The sequence below is a fragment of the Rhinoraja longicauda genome, chromosome 7, assembly GCF_053455715.1.
Source record: "Rhinoraja longicauda isolate Sanriku21f chromosome 7, sRhiLon1.1, whole genome shotgun sequence".
Lineage (NCBI taxonomy): Eukaryota > Metazoa > Chordata > Chondrichthyes > Rajiformes > Arhynchobatidae > Rhinoraja > Rhinoraja longicauda.
In genome coordinates this window covers 14,922,001-14,932,401 of record NC_135959.1, presented here as the reverse complement: position 1 = coordinate 14,932,401, position 10,401 = coordinate 14,922,001, and the positions used below count along the sequence as shown (strand labels likewise).

Genomic DNA, 10,401 nt, shown 5'->3' with positions numbered 1-10,401 from the left:
CCGCTGCGCTACCATGCCGCCCTGACACATAATCGTGCATTTCTGATGTCATCCTTGTCAATCTTCTCTGCATTCCTTCCATTGCCTCTGTCTCCTTTCTGTAATATGGCAACCAGACCCGTGCTGAAAATTGCAAGTGTGATCTCACCAAGGCACAATTTGGCAAACCGTCTCTGCTTAGCATTCCATCCCTCTAAAACTAAACACCATTTGCTTAGCTTGTTATCTTTGTGGCCTTGCTGCCTTGTGATGCAAATGTTGGTGACTGGTGTATTTGTACTGTGAGATTCCTTTATTTCTCTCCTTCAGTCACACTGTCACCTTCCGCATGATATAATGTGTTACCAAAATATACCACTCCACATTTATCTCTAATGAATCTCAGCTGCCAATAATTTGTGTCTCTGCAAATTTATTAATGTCTCCCTGTAATTTTTTGCAGCTTTCCTCAATGATGATTCATTCTCCCCAATTTGATATCATAGCAAACTTAGAAATAGTTTTTTTTGATTCCAAAGTCTAAATGGTGATTGTGAAAAGACAAAGACGGTGGTCCGAAGAGAGACTCAAAATGCTGGAGTAACTCAGCGGGACAGGCAGCATCTCTGGAGAGAAGGAATGGGTGACATTTCGGGTCGAGACCTTTCTTCAGACTCACCCAAAACATCACCCATTTCTTCTCTCCAGAGATGCGGCCTGTCCTACTGAGTTACTCCAGCATTTTGTGTCTATCTTCGGTTTAAACCAGCATCTGCAGTTCCTTCCTATAATAAACAACTGCGGTCCCATTTCCTACAATAAACAACTGTGGTCCCATTTTTTCCACTATGAATAGGTACCCTTCACTCCGACCCTCTGCATTCTGTCTTGAAGCCAGATTGTTCACTCTGTTCACTCGAATCTGATTCATTAATCTATGTGCTACTTTATCAAAAGTTTTATGAAAATCTAGATAACTTACATGTACCGGACCATTGCCATGTATTCTCTCAACTCCTCAAAAAATGTAGAAGAGTTAGACAATAGACAATAGACAATAGGTGCAGGAGTAGGCCATTCAGCCCTTCGAGCCAGCACCGCCATTCAATGCGATCATGGCTGATCACTCTCAATCAGTACCCCGTTCCTGCCTTCTCCCCATACCCCCTCACTCCGCTATCCTTAAGAGCTCTATCCAGCTCTCTCTTGAAAGCATCCAACGAACTGGCCTCCACTGCCTTCTGAGGCAGAGAATTCCACACCTTCACCACTCTCTGACTGAAAAAGTTCTTCCTCATCTCCGTTCTAAATGGCCTACCCCTTATTCTTAAACTGTGGCCCCTTGTTCTGGACTCCCCCAACATTGGGAACATGTTTCCTGCCTCTAATGTGTCCAATCCCCTAATTATCTTATATGTTTCAATAAGATCCCCCCTCATCCTTCTAAATTCCAGTGTATACAAGCCCAATCGCTCCAGCCTTTCAACATACGACAGTCCCGCCATTCCGGGAATTAACCTAGTGAACCTACGCTGCACGCCCTCCATAGCAAGAATATCCTTCCTCAAATTTGGAGACCAAAACTGCACACAGTACTCCAGGTGCGGTCTCACCAGGGCCCGGTACAACTGTAGAAGGACCTCTTTGCTCCTATACTCAACTCCTCTTGTTACGAAGGCCAACATTCCATTGGCTTTCTTCACTGCCTGCTGTACCTGCATGCTTCCTTTCATTGACTGATGCACTAGGACACCCAGATCTCGTTGAACTCCCCCTCCTCCTAACTTGACACCATTCAGATAATAATCTGCCTTTCTATTCTTACTTCCAAAGTGAATAACCTCACACTTATCTACATTAAACTGCATCTGCCATGTATCCGCCCACTCACACAACCTGTCCAAGTCACCCTGCAGCCTTATTGCATCTTCCTCACAATTCACACTACCCCCCAGCTTAGTATCATCTGCAAATTTGCTAATGGTACTTTTAATCCCTTCGTCTAAGTCATTACTTTATTTTAGTTTTTGTTTAGAGATAGAGCGTGGAAACAGGCCCCTCGGCCCACCGTGCGCGCCAACCAGTGATCCCCGCAAACTAACGCTATCCTACCCACTAGGGACCATTTACAATTATGTCAAGCCAATTAGCCCACAAACCTGTACATCTTTGGAGTGTGGGAGGAAACAAGAGATTCCGGAGAAAACCTTTGCATAACAACAGACAATAGACAATAGACAATAGGTGCAGGAATAGGCCATTCAGCCCTTCGAGCCAGCACCGCCATTCAATATGATCATGGCTGATCATTCTCAATCAATACCCCGTTCCTGCATTCTCCCCATACCCCCTGACTCTGTTATCCTTAAGAGCTCTATCTAGCTCTCTCTTGAATTGGCCTCCACTGCCTTCTGAGGCAGAGAATTCCACAGATTCACAACTCTCTGACCGAAAAAGTTTTTCCTCATCTCCGTTCTAAATGGCCTACCCCTTATTCTTAAACGGTGGCCCCTGGTTCTGGACTATGCTTGCCATTTCCAGGTGTACTAATCCTTGCCACATAAACCAGATTTTCCACCATTGACTCCATCTACACTTCACGTTGCCTCAGAAAAGCAGCGAACATAATCAAAGGCTTTTCCCATCTTGGTCATTTCTTCTTCTCCCTGCTCCCATCTGGCAGAAGGTACAGAAGCTTGAAAGCATGCACCACCAGATTCAGGAGCACTTTCCCCCTCAGGCTTCTGAAAAGCCCTTCCACAAGCTAGGGCACAGTCCGATTCACCTCTACCCCACTGAGGATATTGGACTTTATTTAAGGAACTGATGCAGTTACAACACTTGAGTTTGAACTGATTGTATTTATGTATGGTATACTGTATCTGATCTGTTTGGATAGCATGTTGCACCTCGGTATATGTAACAATAATAAATCTAAACCTAATCCTAAACCATATGCATTCTTACCAGGTAGATCCACAAGGGCTAATGTTACAGTCCGTGTGGGTAGGTTATAAGACCATAAGACGTAGGAGCAGAATTAGGTCATTCAGCCCATCGAGTCTACCCAGCCATTCAATCGTGGCTAATCTATTTTTCCCGCTAAACCCCATTCTCCTGCCTTCTCCCCATAACCGTTGATACCCTTCCTAATCAATCCCTGCTTTTAAAATCCACAATGTCTTGCCCTCCACAGCTGTCCATGGCAATGAATTCCACAGATTCGCTGCCCTCTGGCTAAATAAATTCCTCCTCATCTCCATTCTGAAGGTTCCTCGTTTTATTATTATACACCAGGGCCGTTTTTACAGCATTATGGGCCCCCGGGCAAAGCAGTGTACTGGGGCCCCTACCGTTACTCTCCCCCACCCCCCCTTTCCCTACCAGCCCCCCCCCCTGTCGTGCCGGCGAAAAGCACTTACCGAAAAGCACTTAGCGATGGACTTAGGGTGCTACATGGTTGCGAAAAGCACTTACAGATCGCTGTGAGAAGCACTTAGGGACCGAAAATGTTGCGAAAAAAGCACTTATTGAACCTACATTTTTAAAGTAGTATTTATTTATTGCAAGTCACTTAACATACACAGATCAGCATGGGGCCCCTATGCTCGTGGGCCCCCGGGCAAGTGCCCATCAGGCCCATGCGTTAAGACGGCCCTGTTATACACTGTACGATAGCAATGTTTAAGAGACGTCTAGACTGGCAGATGTACAGGCAGGTGGGATTTGCGAAAGTTGGCATCATGGTTGGCACAGACATCATGGGGCATCTCCTTTTAAAATCTATTCCACTAAATCCTCCTAAACTGCAGTTAGCTTCAGGGTGATTTTATGGAAAGATTTCTGGCTGTTTTCTGCAACGACTGTTTGGCGCATGTGTTGAGGACCAAATGGAATCAGAGCAACAGGCCAATAGGCAAATTAGCGGGGACCTGGGGTGGAAGGTATTGCACTGAGGAGTCCCCTGCAACCTGTTCCTCGCGCGGTTCACAGACTCGCCAGCCGCCTGCCACTTTTGCGGGTTGGAAGAGTCTGTGTACCACGTGTACATGGAGTGTGTGAGGTTGCAGCCCCTGTTCCAATATCTAAAGGGACTGCTCCTTGCTTTTTGGCTGCACTTTTCACCCACCATCCATCCTCATCTTTGGACACCCTGTGCGTAGGGGAGAGGGTAGGGCCGAAGATGTTCTGGTTGGGTTGCTCCTGGGCCTGGCCAAGCTGGCCATCCGCCGGGCGGAAGAGGGCTCTGCCCGAGCCAGCTGCCTAACCCTTTTCTGGGGTTACATCCGCACCCTGGAGGATTTCCGGGGCCGCTGGGCACCGCGGGGGATTGGATGTATCCTGGATGGGGATTGTAATATAATTGTATAATAGTTTCAATTGGTTTTATTGTACTGTACATATTATTTTAATATTTGAATAAATATTTTTGATTTTTTTTAAAAATAGGCAAATTAGGATAAGAAACATATATTGTGCATGGAGTGATCTTTTATTCTTACTTTGACAGGCAAAGTATAAGAGCAACATCAGTCAGAGTCAGAGCCCACTTTATGTGCTGCAAGGAGTGTACTGGGGAAAGGATTCCAAACTGAATTTGTAGCTGGAAGCCATCCTGAAGGCATCACGAGAGCATTTACTGAATTTACTGACGCATTCAAAATTATGTCAACTGAAACAATGGAAGATTATGTGCAGGGTTGAGAACAAGACGAGGAGAGTAAAAATGCAATTCGAACACCAAAGAGTACCTATTGAAGCTGAACTGATCTCAGTGCAGAGGACTCGCCTTAGGCTCGGCCCGCTGCGGACCGTCCGGTGCGGCCTGCAACCACAACAACCTGACTGCGGGAGAAGACGGCAGGAGGAGGGAAAGACATTGTGGCCTTCCATCACAGTGAGGAGAGGACTGGAGGAGACTCACTGTGATGGATGTTTCTTTGATGGATGTTTCTTTTTTGTGTGTTTTTGGGGTTGTGTAATTTTAATGCCTATTTAATGCTTTTTATTGTTGGACTGTGGGTGACTGAATTTCGTCCAATATTGGATGACAAATAAAGCTATCTTGAATCTTGAATCTTGAATCTTGAATCTTGAATCTTGAATGTTAGAGAAAAAAAAATGTTGGCTGTGGGAAAAGAGATGTTTTAGTAGGAACAACGAGGAGAGGCAGTATGAACTGAATGATGCAATTTTAAAAGCAAAGTGGAAAAAGTGAGTCCAGGTACAGTGAGGTTGGCACGGTGGTTCAGTGGTAGAGTTACTGCCTTACAGTGACAGAGACCCAGATCCTGACTATGGGTGCTGTCTGTGTGGAGTTTGCACATTATCCCTGTGATCACGTGGGGTTTCTCCGGGTCCTCCGGTTTCCTCCCACACTCCAAAGATGTACAGGTTTGGAAGTTAATTGTCTTCTGTAAATTGTAAATTGTCCCTAGTGTGCAGGATAGTGCTAATGTACGGCTGATTGCTGGTTGGCGTGGACTCAGTGGGCTGAAGGGCCTGTTTCCACACTATCACTAAACTCTAAAGTCCACACGTTTTATGTTGGAGAATGTTACAAAATAGCGCATGGAAACCTTAGCTTTAATAATGGCAGCATAGAGTGCAAAAGCAAGCACTTTGTACTAAACCTTCACGCCACATTGAATTGGTCATATTGCACACATACATGCCCTCAGCCCATCGATCTGTACTGTCCATTAAACGTCAGTTTATTCCTAAAAGAATCCCATTTTGTTATCTCCATTTTCCCATTAACTCCACCCGGTTTCTACCACTTACACCAGCGCATATTTACAGTGGCCAATTAACCTAGGCATCCACATTTACCTTGGGATGTGGGAAGAAACCGAGCACCCAGAGGAAACCCAGCTCAATATGGTATGACAGAGGTGTCTGAAATCGTGAAAGAAATTAGTGGAAGAAAGAGAAGTTGTGTCCTGAGCCAGCAGGTTTGGTAAAGAAGCCACAATTTATGATGACTTAGAAAAACAAATACTGTACCAAAGAAAGATAATGATCTGGCATCTCCTGCCTTAGAGGCAATAGGAAGTAGGATTAATATAACCCTTCAATTTGAAGCTGGATAAATGTTATCAGCGAAATATTTTACAGTAAAAGGACAAGGACATAGAATCAAAGACGGACACAAAAAGCTGGAGTAACTCAGCGGGACAGGCAGCATCTCTGGAGAGAAGGAATGGGTGACGTATCGAGTCGAGAGCCTATCCTCGGTTTAAACCAGCATCTGCAGTTCCTTCTTACACTAGGAAATAGAATCAATTGGATGCACCTACCAAACAGTTGGCACAGATACAATGGATCGAATGGCCATCTCCTCAACCATATCATTCTACAGTTACCTGATTAGAGTGGCCAGACCTATAATGGAGCTCGAATTAGCCAAATGGTTTCTGCTAGGGCAGACATTTTCAAGATTCTATGAATTCATCTGGTTCTATCAATAAGTGCTAAAAAGCAACAAAAATTCTACTTAGGCATAATTTTAGTTAATATAATGCATTTTTGCAAACAAATCAATTAAAAGTGAAAATCATCCATTGAACCCATTAGCTAAAATTAAGAGACATTTTTATCAGTATAACTATTAGCTATTACATATAAAGTTGAGAAATTTTCCCCTTAAATGATGGCATTTTCTGTATCTGTTTATTCGAAAGATATTTGTTCCATATTGTGAGATGAACACACTTACACATTAGCAATTCCAGTCACATTCTGCAAAATAAACATCATAAACAAGCAAGTTTATTTAGCATTCATTCACTAGCTTGCTGTATATTGAACCCACTGGACAACTGCCAGACTACATGACCTTCCCTCAGCATAAATCCATTTAAAATTCTCTTCCTTATAATTAAAGAGTCAAAATGTTGTGCACTATGGCTTTACATTATTACAGCTCTTCATTACTTTCATTGTATTTTATTTTGCACTTAATCATTGAACAGAATGAACACAATCACTGACTGTCATTTCGATCAGTCAAATAGACTTTGCAGTTTTTATTTTTGTGAGGTTGGCAATAATTTCTCCTTCTGCTGCCAACCCTTTAGTCAGAGGGTGGTGTATCTGTGGAATTCTTTGCCACAGAAGGCCTTCGGTGGACATTTTTAAGGCAGAGATAGATACATTCTTGATTAGTGCAGGTGTCAGAGGTTGTGGGGAGAAGGCAGGAGAATGGGGTTAGCAGGGAGAGATAGATCAGCCATGATTGAATGGCGGAGTAGACTTGATGGGCCGAATGGCCAAATTCTACTCCTACAACTTCTGACCTTCTGACCTTATGACCAACCCCCATGAGTAACTCACCAACCCCAGCGAATGCCTCCAGCCCCAGACCTGACTTGTCGAACTAGAGGGTGGAAAGAGAGACACGCAGTGAAGAATGCTAGTTGAGAGCAAGCACACAGAGTACACTTGGAGAGAGCCACGTGTGATGGACAATAGGCAGGGTTTGTGATAAGAGGCATCTAAAAGGCGTCACTCTTGGTGCTCAGACCATCACACAAACCAACCTCCCTTCCGTTGACTCCATTTGCACTTCACGCTGCCTTGGCAAGACCACTGGCATAATCATGGATGAGTCTTTATCATATCATATCATATCATATATATACAGCCGGAAACAGGCCTTTTCGGCCCACCAAGTCCGTGCCGCCCAGCGATCCCCGTACATTAACACTATCCTACACCCACTAGGGACAATTTTTACATTTACCCAGCCAATTAACCTACATACCTGTACGTCTTTGGAGTGTGGGAGGAAACCGAAGATCTCGGAGAAAACCCACGCAGGTCACGGGGAGAACGTACAAACTCCTTACAGTGCAGCACCCGTAGTCAGGATCGAACCTGAGTCTCCGGCGCTGCATTCGCTGTAAAGCAGCAACTCTACCGCTGCGCTACCGTGCCGCCCTTCTTCTCACACCCCTCTTCTCCCCTCTTCCATCAGGCAAGAGGTACATAATTGTGAAAATGCACACTTCCAGATTTGAGGACAGTTTCTTCATAGCTGTTAACAGGCAACTGAACCATCCTGTCAACAACTAGAGAGTGATCCTGAGCTACTATCTATCTCATTGGAGATCTTTGGACTACCTTTAATCGGACTTTACTGGACTTTCTCTTGCACTAAACATTATTCCTTTTATCATGTATCTGTACACTGTGGATGGATCAATTGGAATCATGTATAGCCTTTCCGCTGACTGGTTGGCATGCAACAAAAGCTTTTCACTGTACCTCGGTACACAAACAAAACAAAACTAAACTAAACTAAACTAAACTAAAGAAGTTGATAAATTCTGACAACATGATGGATGCAAAAATAAGAGGTGAATTAGGAGCACGGAGATCAATGCAGAGTCCAATATAGAACAAGTGCCGAATTTTACAGGGTCCAATACAGAACCATATTTCCCCATAACATTTATTCAGCTTCATACTAAATGTTTATATTGATCATACTTTCTATTGTCTCTCCGACAAGAAATTCCAAATCAATATCTTTCTTTCTTACAGTATTTTTTTTCCAAATGATGACAGATTGTGCTATAATGGCACGCTATAATGGCACGCTATAATGGCACGCTATAATGGCACGCTATAATGGCACGCTATAATGGCACGCTATAATGGCACGCTATAATGGCACGCTATAATGGCACGCTATAATGGCACGCTATAATGGCACGCTATAGTGGCACGCTATAATGGCACGCTATAATGGCACGCTATAATGGCACGCTATAATGGCACACTATAATGGCACGCTATAATGGCACGCTATAATGGCACGCTATAATGGCACACTATAATGGCACGCTATAATGGCACGCTATAATGGCACGCTATAATGGCACGCTATAATGGCACGCTATAATGGCACGCTATAATGGCACGCTATAATGGCACGCTATAATGGCACGCTATAATGGCACGCTATAATGGCACGCTATAATGGTACGCTATAATTGGCTGGGTAAAATGTAAAAATTGTCCCTAGTGGGTGTAGGATAGTGTTAATGTACGGGGATCACTGGGCGGCACGGACTTGGAGGGCCGAAAAGGCCTGTTTCCGGCTGTGTATATATGATATGATATGATATGATATGATATGATATGATAATGGCATGGTATAATGGAAAATCAGGAAATGCTGGCTTCTTAATTGAGTACTTTGGATCCATTTTGATATTGGACAATAAGGATGAAATACCAACAGTCCCAGGGAAAATAGGACAAGAAGTAAAAGGTTACAGATCCAATAATTATATTATTATCAGAGAATCAGAGAAGTGAAGGGAAGGCAGATCAGAAGTGAGCACATCGTATTTAACTGAGGGAAGAGTGTGGAGGGGAAGAAGTAGAGAATCAGCATCAACTCAACATAAAATCATTCTCAATCTGTGTAGATGGGAGCAGGAAATTAGTTTGGTTTAATTTATTATTGTCATGTGTACCGAGGGTACAGTGAAAAGCTTTGTTTGTGTGTTTTCCTGTCAAAGCAAAGACTATACATGATTACAATCAAGTCGTCCACAGTGCAGAGATAAAGGATAAAGGGTACAACATTTAGTGCAAGATAAAGTACGATAAAGTCCGATTAGAGATAGTTCAAAGGTCTCCAAAGAGGTAGATGGGAGGTCACGACTGCACTCTAGCTGGCGAGAAGAAGGTTCATTTGCATGATGACAGCAGGGGAGAAACTGTCTCTGTAAAAGGAAGCATGTGTTTTCAAACTTCTGTACCTCTTGCCTAATGAGAGAAGGGAGAAGAGGGAGTGAATGGGGTGAGAGTGGTCCTTGATTGATTTAGGAGGCGTTTAGATTGCAAGACAAAGCTAGCTGGAGTAAGAGGTAAAAGGACAACTGACCACTATTCTGGTGATCGTCTTCCAAGGCAGATTCTCAGGTTAAAGTACAATTTTAAAAAAAATCTGCAATGCATTGGCCGGGAATCGAACCCGGGCCTCCCGCGTGGCAGGCGAGAATTCTACCACTGAACCACCAATGCAGCTGCTGAATATGTGGTCTTGTGCAGGACTGATGACAGTGTCGTACCTTCCACATCTGTTCTTGCTTTCCTGTAGAATACTGCGGGGTGTTGCCAATTTCTCGTCATCAGAGCCAAAGCTCTGCTGCTCATTTATAGACTTCCATTTGAACACGGTAAACCACTCAGCACAATGTTAACATTTAATGCTGTACTCTGACAGGTCCTCCTAAATGCTGCCGCAATCTTATTGAGTTTGCCTGTTGTCGTCACAGGGGACTCTCCAGGTTTCCCACCATGATGGGAAAAAGGGATCAGTGCACCATACACAATGAAAGGATACAATAGACAATAGACAATGGACAATAGACAATAGGTGCAGGAGGAGGCCATTCGGTCCTT

The 10,401-nt window shown here is 43.9% G+C and overlaps 1 non-coding gene across 1 annotated transcript; it reads right to left on the bottom strand.

Moving 5' to 3' along the window:
• Positions 1-9,949: 9,949 nt before the first annotated feature.
• trnag-gcc (transfer RNA glycine (anticodon GCC)) lies at positions 9,950-10,020 on the bottom strand. The gene has a single exon. It is a non-coding gene; the product is annotated as a tRNA-Gly (tRNA).
• Between the last annotated feature and the right edge of the window lie 381 nt (positions 10,021-10,401).